The sequence below is a fragment of the Triturus cristatus genome, chromosome 1_2, assembly GCF_964204655.1.
Source record: "Triturus cristatus chromosome 1_2, aTriCri1.1, whole genome shotgun sequence".
NCBI lineage: Eukaryota > Metazoa > Chordata > Amphibia > Caudata > Salamandridae > Triturus > Triturus cristatus.
This window is the reverse complement of record NC_140580.1, coordinates 552118853-552140731: the sequence shown is the minus strand read 5'-3', so window position 1 is coordinate 552140731 and position 21879 is coordinate 552118853. Positions and strand designations below refer to the sequence as shown.

The following is a 21879-nucleotide window of genomic DNA, read 5'->3' as shown; positions in this document are numbered from 1 at the left end:
TGCTGGTATGTTTGAGCTCAATTTCCTTTTGAAACACTGAGGAACGGCGAGCCCTTGTCCATGGAAGTGGAGGAGGGGAAACACGGAGGGCGCAGGTGTGGGAGGGGAGCAACATGGGGTGGAAGGAAGCAACACAGAGGCTGTACTGAGGAGGAGAAGCAATAGACTGAGAAGGAGGACAGAAGCGGAAGCAACACAAATCAGAGATGAGGAGATGCTCACAGGTGAGAAAGCAAAGGGCTAGATGACATGATAGTGAGGCAGCATGGAGGGGTGGCGGGGAGAAGGTCATGGGTGACAGAGCAATACGGAGTGCAGGGGGGAGGCAATTATACAAGGGAGACTGGAAAACACCTGCTCTCTTGTGGAGTGCTGAACCAAAAAGAAACAAGCATTTGCAATGCAATAGGTCTCGCATTTACGCAAGTTTAAGCTACTGGCATTGTAAATGAAAATGCCTTTTTTTTTTTAAACATAAATAAAAGGCATTGTCATTTACAGTGCCAATAGCTTAAACTTGCGTAAATGCGAGACCTATTGCATTGCAAATGCTAGTTTTAAAAAGCCTCAATATTTGAAAATTACATCCTCCCACTTGCAAACAGAAACTTAGTTTCCATATATTTAGCCCCCCCCTTCAAAGAACTGGTTTGCTCGCACAAGGCAAAATGCCAAATCGGTGGTGGAATGTAACAAACACGTAAAACATATGTAACATACATGCATCTTCAGTTCATGTGAGTTAGGGCCTACATCATTTTCATTGGCTTTTGGTTCGATGTGCGCTATAGAAATACTACATACAGACATACACACACACACATACAGACGTACATATGTACAGACATACCTACAGACATACCTACAGACATACATACACAAAAACCAGTAGATAGGGTTGTCCAGCAGAGGTAGAGCTGGTTTTGGTAGCTGGGTGGTCAGGGTTCCTATTGTAAACAGGGGCCTGAAGATTGAAGGCTTGAATTTTGTAACTCAGTCAGCCTTTCATTATTTTAGGGCATCAAAATGAGCACCGCTGAGGGCTGCGAGTGGTGCAGTAATCCGGATGTTACTGTTCATGAGAGATACCGTCTGCATGGACATTGCCACTCATGGGGAGATACCACGACTTGAAGTTGAGAGGTTTATCTGCGCAAAGAATCGAAAACGTCTGTGTGAAAAAACAGCTAAGAAACATACGGGAATCGGGTGGGCTAGTTTCGTAAATATTCTGAATTCCCACAACAAAGTAATAATTATACCGAGGGTTTTGGTCCTTCCAGGCGCTAGAATGTACACTAAACTCTCGTATCACCAGTAAGCTGCCAGAGTTGGAAAACGCCTTTTAACATTGCTATTAAACTGCAAGAGTCTGCTAACAAGAGGTAGTAATGACTAGTAAAGCAAAGTAGGCACGATACGGACATCCGTGCCTTACTGCCCAGCGAAGACACGGACAATGTCCTCTTCTTTCCTGTGCTGGCAGCTGCCCTCCCACCTCTTTCTATTATTCCCTCTCTTTCTGTCTTGCTCCTCACTTACTGAAAACCGTGACTTGAAGAAACGGTTCACAACCTCTCTTTCATTTAGTTGCTTCCCTGTGAAATGGATCCAAAAAAAGAACAAGCCGTCTCCGTGGAGCAGACGGGGACGGAAAGGGAAAGCATGCGATGTGCTTGTGAGCGTGTGGTGGGAGCCAGAGACGAGACGCCATGCGGGCGCGCCCGTTGGAGCCTGTGAAGCAGAGGAGACACCATGCGCGTGCACATCGGATGTCCGTGCGCGCACATGGTTTGTCTCCTTTCGCTGGGAAAAGCCACAACAATAGAGTCTCGCCAAGCGAAACAGCTGCGCTGGATTCGCTAGGCGAGACCTAAAAAGTAGAGCTTGAAAAGTAAGCAATGGAAGCATAGAAGCCAGCCAATCCAAGAGATGCTAAATAAAGAAACCAATAGAAGATTGATAACTTGGGACACAAATACTCAGACAAATCAACATTAGGAAATCCAATGAATGGTAAGCAATGGGCTGGCTCCAAGCCCCTGTATGGTCTTCCTAACTGCACAATATGTCCATCTAAACCAGACAGCTGTGCCATCTGGCAGGCTCGACCTAAAAATTTGATTCTCAGTGCGACCGGATGTGGCCAGCAGTTCAAGATGAACTGCTGCTACTGGAGCAGCATCAAGGTGGACTTACATATGGGGGTCTCTGCCTGAGGTGACACAGTGAGCAAAAAAAAAAAACCTAGGAGGAGGCCCAGACTAGTGAATCTAGATAACTTAAGTATTCTTGTCAGAGCAATATTTCTGAGAATAATCATAATCTACAAGGTTGGCTCCAGGAAGAACACATGCCAACACCCAGCACTAGCTCATACTCCAAAAGCAGGGCCTCGAACAAAATAAGAGCTACTTATGGTCAATAAAAATCCTCCCTAGCTACTATTATTAAAGATGTAGTACAACCACATAAGACAAGATTACATTATGGCCATCATATTCAAGATTACAAGCAATGATCACCTGAGCGCATCAGGCATGGTTGCCAGCAATGATGTAAGAATGCTTAGTCAATGTGGACTGCCTCTACATGTGTAACACTTGAACAGCCAGAGCTGCACTGCTGGTAGCACCTAGCTCAAAAATATCAGTAATAAGTCTTCCTAACACAGTTTGATTTGTATCACTCAAATAGCAGTTTTAAATATATTTTGCAAACATCAACTATTTTTCCCTAAACATTAAATTATTATGAGTTCTGAAAATGCACACATTTTCGTCTCAAAATACATGCATTTTAATTTTGGCATACATATATTAATTCAGCCAAGCAAAACCATCTAATTTAGTTCACTGAACTGCTCGCAGGAGAACTACTTACGGGTAGCTGGGGATACTCATTGGAGAAGCCTGCACCAAAATATTGCCAAAACACAAAACATGCACTCATATCATGAACACAGGCCAAGAAGCACAAACGCAATTCATACACAGGCTGCAAAACATCTCCTGCGGATCAGATCAACTGCCCTGCATCACTTTTACCACCTTCAAGATATGAATGTAGGCAATTGCTAGTTCACAGCACTAGTAATCTTTTGATATGATACTATTGTACTCTGAAGATCTATATATAGTGAAAACTATTTTTGAAAGTCGTTAATCAACAAGTAATTTGTGCCAAGGGACTGTGATATCATTTTAAGATTTTTGAAAGTTGCCAATTGGTGGCAAGATGTCGAAAGAATTCTGTAGCAAGATGGCAGCGGATCTGTGAATTGCTGAAAGCAGAAGGTCAGAACCCACCCAGGCACAGAAAGGACTGCCGGGCACGCCAACAGAACCAAGTCACACAGGGAAAGAATCACCCAGAACAAGGGAAAACAACGTGGGAGGAATGAGCCGATCCACTCATGGATTGGAACATAGACACTGAACAGACCCATACAGCTGAACCGAACCACATTGGGATGAGCCACCCTTCACACCGCAAAGGCTATCATGCTGAAGGGAAGGAAGGGAGGGAAGACTGTCGACCAGGGCCTAAATCTGCACTGGGAAAGAACAGACTCAGGCCTTACTGGGATCGAGCCGCCCTGCACACTGAGGCATGGCCTGCTACCATTTGAGAAGCATCAAGCACTGGGAAAGGAGCATAAAAGCTGAACTGTGTCACTTTACTATAGAAACTTAAGGAGGAGAGTAACTTGTCTATTATATCTGGCTCAACTCTACCAGTACTAAGCTCAATGCTCTTTTAGAGAAGATGAAAAGGAGGATTCGAGCTCATGATGTACACAGCAGGGGACGGACGGACGGACACAGACACACCCCCCCCCACCCCAACTGAAAAAATGTGGACCAAAAGCTCACTGATGTAGAATGGGAAAGGATTAAACATTTCCAAAAGAAATTATCAATAAGACAAGGTTCAAGTTAACTCAGTTCAACTATCCACACCAAACGTATTGGACTCCCTTAAGGTTACATCGTTGCAAGTCGCAGTTTTCGAATTGCTGCCCAGATGAGGAGAAGCGCAATTTTAACGACATGAGTTGGCTTGAGACACACTGGAAGATCACATGGAACTGACACCGCAACACAAGTTGAGGTAGCCAAATGTAACCTACTATACAATATGCGTGGTCGGCGATATGCCCAGACCCAAGTGAGCTAAAACTGAAGATAACATTGGAGACCAAGCTTTCTTGCTAGCCAAAAGTCAGGTCTCTGGAGGTGGAGGGATGCACGGTGGACACAAGGCTCTGGGTGGAGGCTGTAAAAAGCACGCATGGTTCCTTGACCAGGTAAGCAGGGAACCTAAGACCGCTCATGCACTGGATGCACTAGCGTCACAATTCTTCAAAGCGGGTTTGCAGCATGAACACAACATGGCTACCAGATATAAAGGAGGCCCTCGACAGGATAGCTATATTGCACAGATTGTGCCCAGGAAAAAAATGTAGAACATGCTCTGGGGCAGCATGTTAACTATGTTACCCACTTTTGAAACGTCAAACGACATAAACCGCTCTTAAACAGCTGCACGGGACAGTGTTTGCTTGTTTAGAAAAAAAGCATTTTTTTGTTTTTAAAACGCACACAAAAAAAAAAAAGAGGGTGCATCGTCTTTTCAGCTCTATCACCAGCTTAAGTTTATTTTTTTGTTATTACAAAAAGCATTGACAAAAACAGAATGAGCCTTCGAAAAACAATAGCAGAACGATTATCGTAATCATTTTACAGAGTTCATCATCTTATCAGCTACAAACATCTGGCGATAAAAGGGGAAAGGTTTCCAGTCTGCTCATTAACTCAACAGCGCCTATTGTGACCCAAATACGTTAAAACCCACTTCCTGCGGACTTCCCAAATCAGAAATAGCTGCGGCTAATCACGGTGCAGGACAGGTTCAAATATCCTGCATAATCAAGGGCTGTTTATGCACGCGCTGAGTTGGGGCTTCCAACCACACAAACCCAGGCAACCAAAGATGACAGATCCAGGGCAAGAAAATTCATTGCTTCAGTGTCTGAAACTCGAGGCCATGGTTGCAACAACCTCACCATACTATGAAACCCACATTAACTGGCCTATGACCTGATTTTTTTTATGCTCGAATCAGAGCGTAAATCTACAAAATAAACTATTTGATTATTTCGGGCTGAAGGAGAGGGGAAAAATTGCCACAGTTCTGCAGACTTACCTCAAAATACAGATGTTATGAAATGGCCAATGCAATGTTTAGGAGTTTAACATGGCTAGGTGATAAAAAGTAGAGCTGGCCTAAAACGGAGATTAACTTTCAAGCGGGCTTTTCGGAAAAGTAAAAAAAAACATTTGCTGTATATAACGTCTCTCGTACTGGTAATGCGAATGGCCAGGAGCAGAATTGTCAACTACGGCCAGTCATAAAGCAATGTTTACATATTTTCCAAGTAAAATGGGGAATTCTTTTTTTTTTTTTTGGAGTGAGTTCGATTAAATACTTATATTTGGAAAGCAATACTACTGCTTTATTGCTCATTGGTTTTGTCTAGAGCAGTTATTATATGCACGCGGAGAAAGTTACTTACCATTCAGAATTCTTCTAATAAAGGCCTGAAAATTTAAATGAAATATGTTGCCGCCCCCGAACTTTTTTTTTTGGGGGGGGGGGGGGGGAGAGGTTATGGGTGGTTGCGGACGGTGAGAGAGTTGTACAACACCCAGCCACCTGCCCTCACTCGCCCTGCTGATTCTTACATGAAACTGACAGTTGTTACTGCAGGGTCAAACATGCCAACGTCATAGGTCCTGATCCTAACTAACACAACTGGCTACAGATTCCTGCACATGTGCCATCTCCGGTCACTCCAGTTCCCCCAATCGCACTCACCACTACCAGTTAGAGCATCCTTACTGCAGCAATCTCCTCACTCACTCCTTCTTGAGGTTAGCCCACTTATCGGGCTGTTAAAAAACAAAAAAGGTTTATTTAAATGCAAGCAAAGAAACTGCGGTCCACGGACCCTCGCAGGTCACGACCTTTGTGGCTGTATCCAATTGGAGTGATTTGCCATTTGTGACCTACCTAATGAATATTAATTAGGTAGGTCGAATTCTGACCCACTCAGATTCAGAATTTTACAAAACGACCTTTCAGTAGGTTGGGTCGCAAAAATTCAATGCAGATTGTAAACACACTGGACACAAACTGCGACCAGTGTGAGGCTACATCTGGCCCCAATTACATGCTGGAGGTCGTCACCACCAATGACACGAGATAAAAATGCTTATTTAGGATAAAACTAAATTAAGACTTATGTGATCCGCTGCAAAAGCAATTCCAACATCTAAACGATTAAAACACTGCTGTTGGGGATAGTAATTCAGAAAAAAACAACAGTATTGAGCAAAATTACTTTTAAAGAATTAGGACTACTATGAAGAGAAACATTTTACTGCAATGGAATACTGCCTTCCAAATTTACATCCAAAACATTTAGAAGATGACGGAAACCAGAAGTCTACTTTCCATGAAAATATTAACTGATCTTGAACAGACAAAGTACAAACTTGCAGGACTATGGAGGGGAGTCCTAAACTCTACACCTGAGCTGCCTATCAACAAAGCAAACAAGCAGCGGTACAGCGAACAGATCTGGATTGCATTCGGAGTACTAAATGAAAAACAAAAACACTTGCTGTGGAGCAAATTATAAGAATATTGTTTTCTGCATATAATGCATCTGTGAGATAAAAATAATGTATGAGGATGCAATGTAATTTATATACGCAATATAGTCCATCAGGAATTGAAATGAAAGTACTCCGTTGAGCTAGAAGGATACGCTAAGCAGCAAACCGCATGAGGCGGCGGCAGGGGGGGGGGGGGGAAATGAGGGGGGGGGTTCCTAGGCAGGACAGGTACTTCTTTTGATGGAGCCAGATCACACTAAGTATTTTTTGCAGCACAGGTAACAATAGGTAACAGACAACTGCGCTATCAAGCCACACCTCAAAAGGAAACCAGGATAACGATCATTTTGTCTTGGGGAAGCTCACTCCGAGATGCTCCTTAATGGAGTACGATATTAGTTTTAAAGGAAAATGGCTGTAATTTGCAAAGCTGAAAACTGTACACGAAAAGTTACCAATGTGCGCTTTCACCTTTCAATACCTATTCAGTGGGATTTTTCATAAGAGACATTTTTTAATCAAATGTCAGAATAATGGTACTTTTCTTCCTGCCAGCTTGGTTGGGTTTTGTCCGTTTCTTTCGCCTTCTCTATAGAAGATGAGAATAAACTTAGCAACCAGTTCCAAATTCTCAACACTAGTGTATTTTATTGCCAAAGCCACAGTTAAAACTTTTGCCAACTAAGAAGGTTTAAGATAGTTATTGTGTGAGATACTCTTATCCCAGGGCAGCTCTCGCGGCCATTTCCCTCAAAAGGTAATCAGCAAGGCAACCCAAACATCAGCCGACCAACCAACCAACCAACCTGGCATCACAGCACACAAGTTCGCAAACAAAGTCACTAGCAGCATGTTTGATAACAGACTTAAAATGAAAAGCAGCGCATAAAACCAGCAACTTGAACTTTGTGAAAGGAGACTTTTTAGACTTGCCAATGCTGAAAATTGGCAACAAAAAAAAAAAAAAACACCACCAATTAAGGCATGATGGAAACGCATGGAAGCGTCATAATGCTGCGTTCAGGTTTTTTTTTAAAAAAAACATTGGCAAAACCAATATATTCAGCATTAGCAAGATGGTGAAGCCCATGTGTTTACAATAAACATTTTATATTTTGGAAAAATACCCACAGCATATAATTTTAGCAGAACAGTACATGTGCGTCCTACCGGGTAGGTCTATGAATACAAACCCTTTTTAGTTTTAATGTACATCATAGCAAACTATATCCTTGCGCACTGTGAACACAAATGTAACCGGGCTAATTAAAAAAAATAATATTTTAATGAATCTGTCACCAGTTTAAAAAAAGATGTTTACTACCAAACGAGAACAGCGGGTACAGCATGTAACAGCCGCTGAGCTTGTATTAAACCTATAGAACAGACGTGTGCGCCATCCAACGCCTTCAATATTCATAGCTCCAGATTGAATATGCATGTAAACCAGCAGCGCCTTTACTATAGGGAAACTGAGCTGAGCAACTGGGGCAATGAAAAGGCAATCTGCTTGAATTATACAAGATTCAGGTAATGTAGGACTTGAAGAGACCACTGTCGTGACACTGCATTGTTAGGGTGGGAGGATATGATGCCACCTTGTGCATGGCCAGAGTGTTACCAGTCATCTACATATTTTACTCAATTCAATCCACACTATTCTTCTGCAAACTGTGATAATATTCACATATTTACACCGGTAGCACTGGGCCCAAACAAACGGCTGATGAGAGCGGTCAGTCCTACACACCTAACTTCATGCAGGTTCACCCTGCTGTTAGGAAGGCACTGAGCATATGGCTGCATTACATTTCACCGGACCGGTTACAGCAGCAGAATCACGTTGATTGCATTGTGCGCTCCTTCACTGATTTAACATCTTTTGCAGGTTAGTTAATATTGTCAACTTTCTACTAAGATGCTTTCCTGCATCAGTGTCCCTTAAAGTTGAACAATCTCCCCTCTCCCCTTTAATGTGTATATATTAACTCAACTGGGCTTCGCATTACCTTCAACTTCACCTAGAAGAACTTTGCAGGACACCCCTAGATCACCATAAACGCGATGCACCTTTACTCCACGTCCTTGCCTCAAACTCACATCACCTGTGAAAAACAGGGCAAAGTACAACCTCACCACCATCTAGCTGGTCGTGGAATCGGACACATACTAACCGCCTCTATGGGGAAAAAAACCTGGGAGTGATGATGGACTTCAGTCTGTCCCTGGTGCCACAAATAATCAAGTAAACCAAGGTGCATTCTACTCCACACAAACACCAAGATGCAGCTTGGACTCCATTACAGGGTTCAGGCCACCATCTCCTTGGTCCTATCATGCCTTGCCTAAGCCAATAATTACACGTGGCACCCATCTCTACATCCTGCAGATATCCAAAATGTGACTGCTAAACAGCTCACACTTCGACTAATATATGGCCAAAGTTCTCCAGCCTTATATGCAGGGCCACTGGAATTATGTGGCTGCTGCGAATTTTCCCATAGTCATAGATTTGCTGCATTTGGCCACATAATTCATCATCTGCCGCATAATGTGCAGATTTTGAAAAAAAAAAAAAATCTAGCTCAAACGGTTCAAAAGTTACTTAAGCACAGCGATACGTGTTGCTGAGCAGTGGAAGGTCCTTTGCAAAGGCAGATTGGTCACTTTTCTGTAGCATATTCCTATATTTAGATGTTTAACTGGTACAACTAATGTTTAGACAGTGTTAACAAGCTTAAATAAGACAAAATAATGAAGTATAATACCTTGGAAAAATGTGCCACATAATTTGCCTTTTCTTCCCACATAATGTACTCAACCCTACCTCATATTCTGCCCCTCCACTGCCGCACAATTAGAGTGGTCCTGCTTATATTCTGTGCACTGGCTAGCAATGGCCAGGCACAGCTTAGTAACATCCATCGCTCACTGGGGGCCATCTACAGAGTCCGACCTCAGTGGCGTAGCCGTATCTAAGAGCCGGATGGGTTTAAGGGTTTTTAGGGGGATTGCAGGTGAGAGGGGGGGGGGGAGGAACAACCCCCCATCCCTCTTGCTACGCCGCTGCCCATACAGCCTTCGCACAAATAAACAATAATAAATCCATAGTTGGGGTTTCGGATTGAGAATGGCCGCCTTTTTAGCCATCCCTTCCTTCAAATATAAAAGTGTGTCGCTTCAGTTCTAGAAGTAGCTTAGAACAAGCATTGGCATAGCCAATAGGTCTCGCCTTTGGGGCCTTATAAGTGTTTAGCCAGGCAACAGTTGCATAACTAAATACTTATAAGGTCCCAAAAGCAAGACCTATTGGCTATACAAAGCGGCCGCGAAAGTTAAAGTGATCGCGATCGGGATCACGATCAAACATCAAAGGCCGGGAAAGTGAAAGTAATTGCGGTAAAGCGCGGCGCGCGCGCCCGCGCACATGCACTGTACCTCTAGGCTGGCCTGGTAGCACTTTTTGGAGCCCTCTCAATAAGTCTCGCCAGACCAGCGCATGCGCTGGGTCAGGCGAGACCTAAAAACGTTGTACTGGGAAAGCTGTAAAGGCTACTTTGGTTAAACTGTATCACAACCAGGCAAAAACAGCGAACAGGAAGGTACAACCAGCACACAAGTGGACAAAAGGCGGCGGCTGCTGTGAAAACCAATCGAGCACAGAAACCAATTATGGCGAAGAAGGAGAAAAACATATGTAAAAAGTTTGCATGAACTCAAACCATAAACCGTTTCTAAAAGTTTAGAACTGTAACCAAAACTGCTCTCTGCTAACATTTATTGGAAGTGGTGTACTCATAATAGCACACCCTCTTGTGAAATTTATGAGCTCTTCAGCACTTAAATAAAAAAAAGAACCTTGCTCTTTCATCACCATGTGTCCTCTCCTGACTTACATCCGTTCAACTAAATTCACCAGCCACTGCCATCCATCTACTTTAAAAACAAGCACTTGCAATGCAATAGGTCTCGCATTTACATGAGTTTAAGCGATTGGCATTGTAAATGACAATGTCTATTATTTTTGTTTTTAAAACGTAAATAAAAGGAATGGTCATTTACAAGGCCAATCCCTTAAACTCGTGTAAATGCGAGTCCTATTGTATTGCAAATACTTGTTTAAGTTTAAAACTGTGTGGCGCCGCTTCAAGGCCACGGCGCTCAGTTTCTTTTAGCTTTAACACTGAGTGCGGTGTCCCAGAAGTGGACGCCGCACTCAGTATTAAATTAAAATAAATAAACTGAGAGCGGTGTCCCTAAAGCGGGCGCCGCGCTCAAGATACAAATACAAATAAAAATAACAGCTGCCATTGTCCCCATAAGTGCCCGTAAACAAAATAGTGCTGACCCCCCTAGATAAATCAGACCGTGTACGGAGCCAAATAAAAGGTCAAATCGTCATGAGCGGTAACAAATGAAGACCGGGCGGTTACAAGGAGGGACTAACAAGCCTCATAATGAATTGGAAGCCAGCATTTACCAAGGACAATGATACAAGCCAATCAAAAATATGGGCGGAGAGAATGCAAGGCTTACACAGCCTACTCGGAAAGAAAGCCATGGCCAGGGCTCCATGTCGTCCATCGCTTTAGGGGGTTCATAGTGAGAGGACTGCGGCTGCTCCAACATTATCGGAGTTGGAAAGCAGAAGAGAGTCTCAGCGTTTGGAATGCAGCAAAACCCTAATAACAGACCTACCTATTAGAACAGTCTATGAGAGGCGCGGGTAGTTAGGTGGTTTCCATTAAAACAAACTTTTGGCATTCGATGGTGAGCTAGAGGGTTTTGTAACAGAGCCAATAAGGAAACCGTTTAAGAAAGACTACTTTTAATATTCCCTGTCAAGGACTGGCACATGCTTACACCTCATGTCACCCTGGACCAGGCAATCTACAGAGCACCTCTCTGCACAAGATGAATAGGTTTAACAGACAAATCCACTCACTCAGGGCAGGATTTCCACATTTAAAGTGGGAGTGGAGGGATTAACATTGAAAAAGAGGGCAAATTATACCTCTCAGCTGCAGCACCGCCTTCAACCATGGCCTCCTTCATTCAAAGGTGAATGCAAACTGTATGTAGCGCCTCAAGCTGCATGTACCAGCTTTGAGGGGAGACACGGCCCCCACCCAAAGGCATCGTGGAGGAAGAAGATTCATGGGACCCCCCCCCCCACCCCCCCCGACCTGCAGGCTGAATGCAGAATACTCTGGACTTGAGGAGTTATCTGAAAGTATATCTTTAAGGGGCCATTATTACTAGAATTACAAATAACTCACTTTAGGCGAAGTACCGCCATCCCCTCCAGCCTCATCACAAGTGCGAGAGGCACAGGGCGCGCACAGAGGGGGCGCAGTGTAAAGCAGGAACCTCCTGAAATGCAGTGAAGACGCCCAGCTGCACATTCGGTGGTCGTCCATCAGCGCACCCCGTCTGCAAGAGACTATCTCACAGCATCCCCGGCAGTCCTGCCACAGAGATGCAACAAGACAGGCATAAAAAGGATACAAATAATCAGAGGGGCACATTAATTGCCAGAAAAGGTAACTTTGTATCCAGATAGAGGGCTGAAGTGGGGATTCTGAAAGTAACAGAAGAAATGTTTTGGAGCCATCAGGTCATGAGGGTGGTGTCAGTGCCATTAAAAAGAAGAAGGAAAATACACACACACACACACACACACACACACACACACAAACACCATTCTAGTAACAGAGTGCAATAATTTAAGAGGAAAAAAAAAAATACTGAAAAAATAGATAACACGAAACAACCAGCTTCGGTTTGGCACCCGACATCGCTTTCAGCGCTTCAAGTCTGTTAATGTCCTACAGGATGAAAAGCACCACCCACTGAACATGCCGAGGGGCCCGATGCACCAAGATATTTGCAGTCACAAGGCCAGACATTCGCAAGATCAGAGACAGAGACTTTTTTTGTTTTGTTTACAATCTTCAAAAGCCCTATCATGAGTTGGAACAGTGTTTCAAACTCATAAAAGGTATTTTGCAACTCTTTCCTAATTGCAATTATGAGGGCGTGTTAACGGAAGCACCCCACACCTACCCGCAATATGATTTTTCAGTGGTTTCTGAAGCTACGACATCCAAGATGCGGTGGTAACTGATTTGCAATGGGGGGAGCCTTTCCCTTTAGGAGAGTGTCCATGATTTTTCAAAATAAACAAGCACTGGCAAAGACAATGGGTCTGGCCCTGGCTGCAAGCCTTTTGGCTTCGTCAGTGCTTGTTTTTTCATGGTTTCGTGAAACATTATTGGGGGGAGCTGCTGGGCGACAATATAAAAAGAAACCCCTGGCTGTAAGCAAAACTAGGCTTTAAGATCCCAAATAGCTCACATTGCTTTAAATGTTCCCGGCACTGAAGGGAACCACTTGGTGTGTGCTCGCTCCTTGTGGAAGTGCAGAATGCCACCAGTCACGGTGGCTAGTTAATGGATGAAGAGGGCTCACCCATTACACCATGCAATATGTAATAGTGGGAAGAAGAAAACGTGAATGAAACAGCAACAGACCAATGGATGAAGCTTAACCCCTTCGCCGCGGCAGGAATTCCGCCGCGGCGCTGGGGTGGGTTTGGGGGCAGCGCGGTGGCGCTGTGCTCGTGACGGAACCGATCCGTCACGAGCCACGGTTGAGCTGTGCTCATGACGGAGTGGTTCCGTCACGTCTCCGCCCACTGCGCTAATCGCCCGCACAGGCGGGGAATTAGCGCCGCGTGGGCGGAGCGGCGGCTAACGGCCGCATGACGGAACCACTCCGTCATGAGCACAGCGCAACCGTGGCTCATGACGGAGTGGTTCCGTCATGAGCAGGGAAGGGGTTAAAGAGCCCTTACAAATATACATATTTTAATAAAATCAAGGTGTCTTGGCAAACGCCATATGTTAAAAAACCCACTTCTTGAACGTGGAAGAAGGTACAAGCGGACTCTAAGAGCACTCTGCTAGTTCAATTCCGAGCATGATGGAGGGTTTTCTAAAAAAATGTAAATCTGCTGAGACACAAAGCATTGCAATACACCTTTACTCCAATTCGCAAAAGGAGTAAACTCCTTTGTACACATTATTCCAAGAACGGGTAAAGTAACGCTGCCTTCAAAAGCAATGTTCTGAAAGCATAGTTAAGAGAAAACCTCCAAATCATGCAACACGCAAGCATCTCCCTGATAAAAACTCTAGGGCAGTGTTTCCCAAACTGCAGGTCATGACCCCAATTTTTGGTGGGTCGTGAAAGTACAAGCAACAAATTAAGATTCAGAAGACAACTCAAGACCTGGCTGTTCGACCAGTAGCAACAGCAAGCCGCCCCCTCCCCCCCCCCACCGCCTTGAAACCCTTGCGGGTATATAGTGCACTTTACAAACTATTTCATTGATTGATCGATTTAAATTGTGTATTTATCTTGGCACAATTGCTGTGCATCAAAGACAACGGTCTAATGCCAAGCTATGTCTTCTGACTTGCTTGGGTTTTTTTATTTTTGCATGGATGGGGATTGATGTTTACAAACAAAAGTAGTGTTAAGTGTGTGGGATCCTTGCTGGAGTAGGAGTGTGAAAGAAAAGGCTGAAGAACGTCGCTTTTATCGAACACAAAACAAAACGTAAATGCCTGTAAATAAACAGTAAATATTCAGGAGTTAGGAACGGAAAAATGAAGCACATTCCTTTTGGAATTTTAAAGTTTGATGGAAACAAAGATTTTAATAGAATCAACACAAATCAAGACACTTTACGTTGACACGCATAAACGATAAATATTCACTAAGCCCCGATTTCCTGACCATCATTTGTGTGCCATATAGTTTTATCAGTAAAACTGTACGCCCGTGCACATTCAGTCGCCATTTCACTGTAAAATGTGTGCTCTATAAATAAAAACGAGCTACCACATGATGCTTGGGTACATAAAAAAAAAATTCCCCTCTCATGTCGATTAAAGCTAGGTGGGTCGCAAAAGTTTGTTCTTGTAAACATTAGGTCAGTTCTAAAAAGTTTGGGAAGCACTGTTCAAGGGTTTTACAAACTGTTGCAAAGTATGCAACCAATTTTGTTGCATGTATGCTTATAGAAGGTGGGTCCAGTATTTAGTCAAGAAAGGCACGGGTACAACCCTACAAGAAGCTAGCTGACCTCCAATGCAATGATGCCCACACCACCAAGACACATTTGCGGTTTGAATGAAGACGGAATATAAACAAGCTTTGACAAAGCCAATACGTCTGTTTACCTTGCTAATGGATTCAGCTTTAGCACATTAGTGTGGGACACAGGGGAGGAACCAGCAGGAGCATAAAGGGCGCCTTGCAAAATAGTCCTTCTTGTAGTTCAATGCAAGCACTTGAGTGGTGGTGGTGGAAGGATACAGCCACACAGCCAACAGCACTGAGTGAGAGATGAATAATCCACTGGACTGAGGCAAGACCTAATTGACAAAATTACAAAACAGCTTAAAGTAGCTGAGAAACAAAATCCAGCTGTTTAAAGGGACTGACTTTAAAGTCAACTCAGTGTATATTGTTAGCAATAGCTCTGTTTGACAGTTGTACTGTCAAAACCTAGACTGAATGACCAGATAGAAATATTAACCCAACATGCATCCTTCAATCTCTAGGACCAACAGCCACACCCGTCAAAATTAAAAGTCACTATACAGGTCACCGACGATTAAGACAACTTTACTGGAAGCATTAATTGAACCATACATACAATACTGATGGTACAGCCTTACTAAACAAATCACACCCCGGAAAGAATTGTCAAACCCGCAGTTGGAAGATAACCAGAAGCCCCCATGCCTAGGAGGACATAATAATAGTTAGCCATGCAAATCACTCACGACACAACTACTACTCTGCCAACGTCCGAGGCAAGAACATGGTCTACTACAACGACTGGTCAATTCCTTTATGAAGAGCAGCATGTCTCTGTTTTCTAAATAAACAGTAAATTATTATCCCACCAGCACAGGCACAGAGCTTCTGTTCTTTCTAGATGGATGTGCACTTGCGATCAAGCAAAATGGTGTCACTGAAGTGGCCTGCTGCTCCATGCTGGCTGCGAGGGGCAAAGGAAGCAAAAGGTGAATGACCGTTGTATAGAGTAATGGATAACAGTGCTGACGCAAACCCCTCCATATATGTATGTATCAATATATAGGATATAGCTTTGAGAATAGAGCTACAAACTCACTTATTCTGTTATACTGGACCCAGTAGTCATCGCACCTTTCCATGATTAATATGAACCTCGGGTCACCGCAGAACTGTTGGACATATAATTCTTATAATCCTGCTCTTCCTCTACCCTCACTCAATCACCTTTCTCTCCCTGCCGCTTCTCTTCATGCCAGCCAATCCCCTTTTCCCTCTCACCCGTTAATAAAAAACCCTCAACTCTTCCTCTCCCATTACTCTTCTACCTAGAACCTGCCTATGTTCATCATTGTTGCACTTATTACTACTACAAACTATCAGTTCAACGTAAGAACTTGTGTTGCATTTAGTGTTAACCTCTAAAGTGCATCTTTACGTTTGGTGACTATGAAGTATAGAAGTCAGCTATATAATAGGCCTGGGCGTGAAGTTCCACTCTCGGAGTTTGCAGAGTTTTTCCAACTCCGCGCTCCACATAGCCTGCGGAGTTCTGAAAAACTCTGCAGAGCGGATTTTTTTTTATCTCAGTTGTGATCGCCAATGTTAAGTTGGCAAGTGAGGAAAATATTACTCCAGACCACCTCCCGGCTAAATTTCTCAACACGGGCAGTCACGGATGGTTGCTACCGCGCGCATTGAGAAACCTTCCATTTGCGTTGAAGAAGCTGCCGCTCGAGTAGAACATCTACTTGAGCAGCAGAATGAAGCAGCGCCCTCTTGCACTGCCCATGGTGCCATTCGCGCTGATTTTCCGGCGTGGGACAAACACCCGGCGCTAAAAATCAGCACGAACGGCACAAACTAACGTCCTCCGCCACTAGAAGAACTCCACGTAGGCCTACTAAACAAATAAAAAAAGATAGGTCAGACCTAAAGAGTTATGCCACTTATTCCATGCTTTCAGCAATGGTTTAAAGCTAATCTTCAGTTTTGGGCTCACTTTTTGGTCACAGAGTAAGGCCTCTGGAGACAACATCACCTTGTAGTAGTGTTGCATACTACATAAGTATTTTGTAGGCTTCTCATTAGGAGGCACTTTAAGCTTAATGATGACAGGCTTTAATAAAATTTTAAAAATGTAGTATTCTGAAGATGGGATGCTCGCCATGAAAAGCATTTTAGTGCAATTGATCACCGCGAGCTAAAAACAATATTTTGTTGCACATTATGCAGGAGATGGAGTTGAATGTGGCAAGATTGGCACATTTATAATTATTGAACCGTGCCTACAGGTAAACATAGTCTGTGTCTTTTTAGCGTCAGAAAGAACCTTGCACAAATGCACAACAGAGGGGATGGTTCATGGGTGCAGTGGTATGCAGAGGCGAATCTATCAGCCAGGTTAGAGGCTCCTCAAACAGATGGCTGACCGGCTTGTCCCATGCTGCTTTCACTTCTACACAAGGAAAAATGTATCTTAATGATAACCCTACTGTTTAGGCCTACAGGAAGAGTTCAGGGACAGTTCTCAATCACAAAGATGAAGAGTTCACCTGATATTTCTTATATGAGCTGGCAATTTCAAGGCTGTGTGTTTCAATGAAGTTCTACAGGAGCGCATTCTACCTTGTAACGGAGAATTTTTTTTTGTTGGAAGTGGATGGAGGTTTAATACGCATTTGCCACCAGAGGTGTAACTCTTCCGCTTAGACATTGTCCAAGTTCCCTATTCCCTGATCCGTCTTGTCCAAGTTTATTAAATGATAGAGGCATACTGCCAGAGACCAAGTAGCTTAAGTAGAAATTGATACAGGAATACGTGCTACAAAACCCAGCTGGGTAATGGCAGGAAGATGCATTACCCATTCGTCCATCTTTCATTCTCCGGGGCTCACTTTCATGGACCCGCCCCAAATGCAAGGATTGGGCTTGAAAGAGTTGGTTTCGTGCAAATATGCAGTAAGGTAACTTCAACTCCTTGACAATAAGGGCCAAACTTTAATGTGGCCGTTTTACTGCCATTCTCAATAGAAGGCCCGGGTAGTGAAATTCAGAGATGTCATGTCGAAAATCTTTCAACAACAGCTTAAAGGTGCCCCACAGTCCTAAAGGATCGAGGACTATCAGCATACGCTTACAAACCCAAATGAAACACACTTCACATACCTTATCCACTCACCATGCTATGGGGGCATGCTTGTGGCGGAAGACTGGGTATGCCATAACTAATAATGTCACCGTTAATTGTGACAACCATTAGTAGGGTCATGTCTGAGGCACAACCGCTCGCAACACAATGCGAGATATGACTGGCAAGTTAGACTTCTAGTTGCAGGATACAAGGCAGCTTTGTTATGAACGACGTGACATGTATTAATAATAATTAAAATGTTCCTCTCCTGTAGATAAGTCCCTCTTTCGAATCCACAACAACCTCAGCAAACACCAGTGTGATCACAGAACATCCCAGCTTTGAGAACTGTGTTTCATTGTTCCTTGAAAGCACAAGTTATGTTACAGATAACACCACTACTATTCCAGCTGCACGGCAGCCCCACCGTATACCCAATCCTTCTCCCTAATGCCTATATCCCTTACTTTGGGCAGTACCCCACTGATGAGAAGCCATCAAAGCAGCAGACATCTTCTCATCCATGGACATTAGGGATGAATAAGCCAACACAAACTCCCCAGCAGTGGGCAGAAGATGGAATCTTTACAGTAGGTGGTAACCTTCAGTCTGCTTTTCCAATTACCCGTCCCGTTTTCAGCCCCACCGATTATGGTCGCCCGAAACCTAGGAGCTAAAACTGACAAGAACCTATGCTTCAAGGCTCAATTCGAGAGAGGCTCATAAAAGTATGCAAATACACAATCCTATGCTGAGAAGCCACATGCCAGAACTACCTCACCCTCTTAAACCCTCATGGGTCTGGGTAGTCATTCTCTCCAAGACCGACATTGTTGAATCGCTCTCCCTCAGTCTGTCCCAATCCCTGGCCAAGAAGTTCCAGGCTTCAGAAACAACAACAACAAGGCTCATTCAACTGCAAGTCCCATGACTGCACATAGTACACAAAGACCTATCCTACGTATTGGATCACACACAAAACTCAAACCCCTCAAATTACCCAGAAAGCATATCATGGGAAAGTCCGTCATATCAGAGGCCTGGGATCATCTAGCACGCCAAACAAGAAACTCAGTCCTCCAAAATGGCCTGCAGGGGTAGGTGAGGTGGCTGCAGCTTATCTGCACCAGCCCAAATGTAGGGAACAGTCTACCGTCATACCTTGAACATCAACTTGATCTTCTCAGGTTAAAAATGAACCACAAAGAGTTAAAGTACCATTAATATATTATCACAAACTCCCTCAGTATCTTTTGATGTCTTACTGATCGTTAGGGCAAACTTAGGGAATACAGGGATATTTAACTTTATTCAACGATTTGTAAAACTGGAGTTGCATATAAACCTGCAGTCGCAAAATTGATCAAACAATACCACAACATAATCATGTTGTAGGGTTTACAATTGAAAAGACTTGGAGCAATGGGCAGACAGTTTTAAGAATATATAAATATCTTATGAAACAGTGAACTGACCATTAGGAATTGTGGACGAAGACTGTTAGTAAACAGTAAACGCATTGATGTTATTGGTGGAACATCCATACAGATGCTTACGCTTTCCAAGATTTCCCAAAGGATGAGAAATGATCCAATAAACTATATAATCCCCTGACCTTTGGCCTACCGAGTTATAACTATGGAGGGGTAGTAACTTTCTTTTGCACATAAACTTTGGTTCTGGTTTAAGCAACTGTAAAACAAACATGCAAAGGTTTCGTAAAAATGTATAAATGTCAAACTGAGAAGAGAGACCAAACACAGCAAGAAATTCAAAGTCCATGTTTTTGTTCAGTTCTGAATCAGAACTTCAAAGAAATTGAGGCAATGTCCATGCTTTTTCTCGCCTCATGCCCGTTTCATTCAGAACTAACTGGAGGACAACGATAACAGGAACAGCAGTGGATGCAGTTCAGATGCAGAAATATTTCTACGTTTGGGCCTAATCTCCAAGTCACTTTTCGAGCACATAAAGTACGTACTCATGTGCCCTTAAGAACTGGGCCCCAAACATTTAAAACTGGAGTAAAATGGGCGCACTAAGGGAACATTCATATAAAACTAGTGCAAACAGGGAGGAGCGTGGCTCTTTCCTATTTTACTAATGGGACACTGGGTGTTCGGGCACATTCACAAAGACATGCGAGAGTACATAAAAGACTACTCCTGTGCTACTACGGCAATAAGTCAAATGCTTTTGAGCCTCAGCACCAGTGTCTTTTATAACTCAGTCCCTAGAAAGAGGCATGGATTGGCAGAAAGACTGAAAAATGCAGATGTGTTAAAATCACATGGCTAATACTGGAAGATGATGGGCACTGAAGCATGCAAAAACAACAGTTGATGGACAGTATTCAGCACAATGTCATACATTCACCCCAGTACAGAGCTCTGGGCCTAAATCCATCGTTTTTTTGCTCACCATGCCGTTCCAGTTTGAACCCAGCCATATGCAAATCAGTCTTGACCCTGTGCCTCATGGGTACAGTCCAGCATACAGTCCAGCCCGAACTGCCCAGCCAGGTTCTCCCTGGACTGGAACCAAGCATCCTAGGACCGGTTTCGGGGTTTCACCCCTCTTCAGCCAGGATAGCTTGATTCCAGTAGCTTGGAGAGCACAGGACTCACGTCTGAGCATACCCATCCCACTCGGGGTGACAAATGCAAAAACAACAGTTGGACAGAATGCAGAACAATGTCATACATTCACCCCAGTACAGAGCTCTGGGCCTAAATCCATCGTTTTTTTGCTCACCATGCCGTTCCAGTTTGAACCCAGCCATATGCAAATCAGTCTTGACCCTGTGCCTCATGGGAAAAGTCCAGACTGAACTGCCCAGCCAGGTTCTCCCTGGACTGGAAACAAGCATCCTAGGACCGGTTTCGGGGTTTCACCCCTCTTCAGCCAGGATAGCTTGATTCCAGTGGCATGGAGAGCACGGGAACCACGTCTGGGCATACCTTTCCCACTTGGGGTGACAAAAGCAAAAACAACAGTTGATGGACAGAATGCAGAACAATGTCATACATTCACCCCAGTACTGAAGCATGCCACCAGCACATCACTTTTCCAACATACTCCAGGAGTTGGTTTTCTTCAAATGAACAGTCGGATAGCAACGAAAGAGAAGCCCACGACAGGAAAACAGTAGCGTCTGTTATACCTAAAACCATCTCACTCAAAGCCACTCAAACTGGGTCGGCAGGGCCAAAAGAAGGCTGAGAGGTAGCAGCATTCAGCAGCCCCCGCAAGTTACAATGGTGACACAAGATTCAACTCAACGCCGGAAGTGAATACAAGTCAGGAGGAGGTGCTGTCACTGCTGCGCTACGGCTTAGATCGGGGAGCATCAAAAGAGCCCAGCATCGCAGCAATAACGAAGCATAAGCGAGTCGCGTGCTGTTGCACATCCGGTTCAAAACAGAGAAAATGTACACACACTGAGAAGAACTTGGGTCCTTTGAAAATATACTTCACAGAAAAAGCACGAAGTGCGCAGCATGCCAGAGATTTTCAAAAATCCTCACTGTAAGAGAATGTTAATGCATGCAAACATAAGTAGTAACCACCTTTGGCGTTGCACGTGACAAATGTCTATCATGTCACATGGGGGATCCCACGAACACTGGCGTAGCTGCTTCTCGAGCTCTGTCCACCAGCAACCTGAAAGTTGCCTAGCCATGTTTACAACCAAGGCGCGTGCTTCCTGTCGCCACAGCTGAGCAACTCTCATTCATAGCAACAGCAAAAGAAGGGAAGTTCAGGGGATCCGAGTTTATTATTTCACTTCAGCTCCTGTTTCCGGGCTTTTCATGCTTCGAGACAACAACAGTGTCCTGTCATACACAAACCTCTTCTCCCCCCCTTATCAGGAACTGCCAAGCCGGCGCTCCAGTGCTATCAGGAACGCACACTCGCCCAACAAAAATACAACTAGCATCTGAAACAAGA

General features: G+C 44.0%; 1 protein-coding gene across 14 annotated transcripts in view; it reads right to left on the bottom strand.

The window, feature by feature from the left end:
* Positions 1-21879, bottom strand: part of LDB1 (LIM domain binding 1) — a 390551-nt gene that overhangs the window by 131628 nt on the left and 237044 nt on the right. The window contains exon 1 of one of the 14 annotated variants that reach the window (XM_085606429.1): positions 21498-21520. The exons of the other annotated variants lie outside the window; for them this stretch is intronic. The gene's annotated coding sequence lies outside the window, so the exon portion shown is untranslated. Of the gene's footprint in view, positions 1-21497; positions 21521-21879 lie in introns of those variants that run through there. 14 annotated transcript variants of the gene reach the window in all.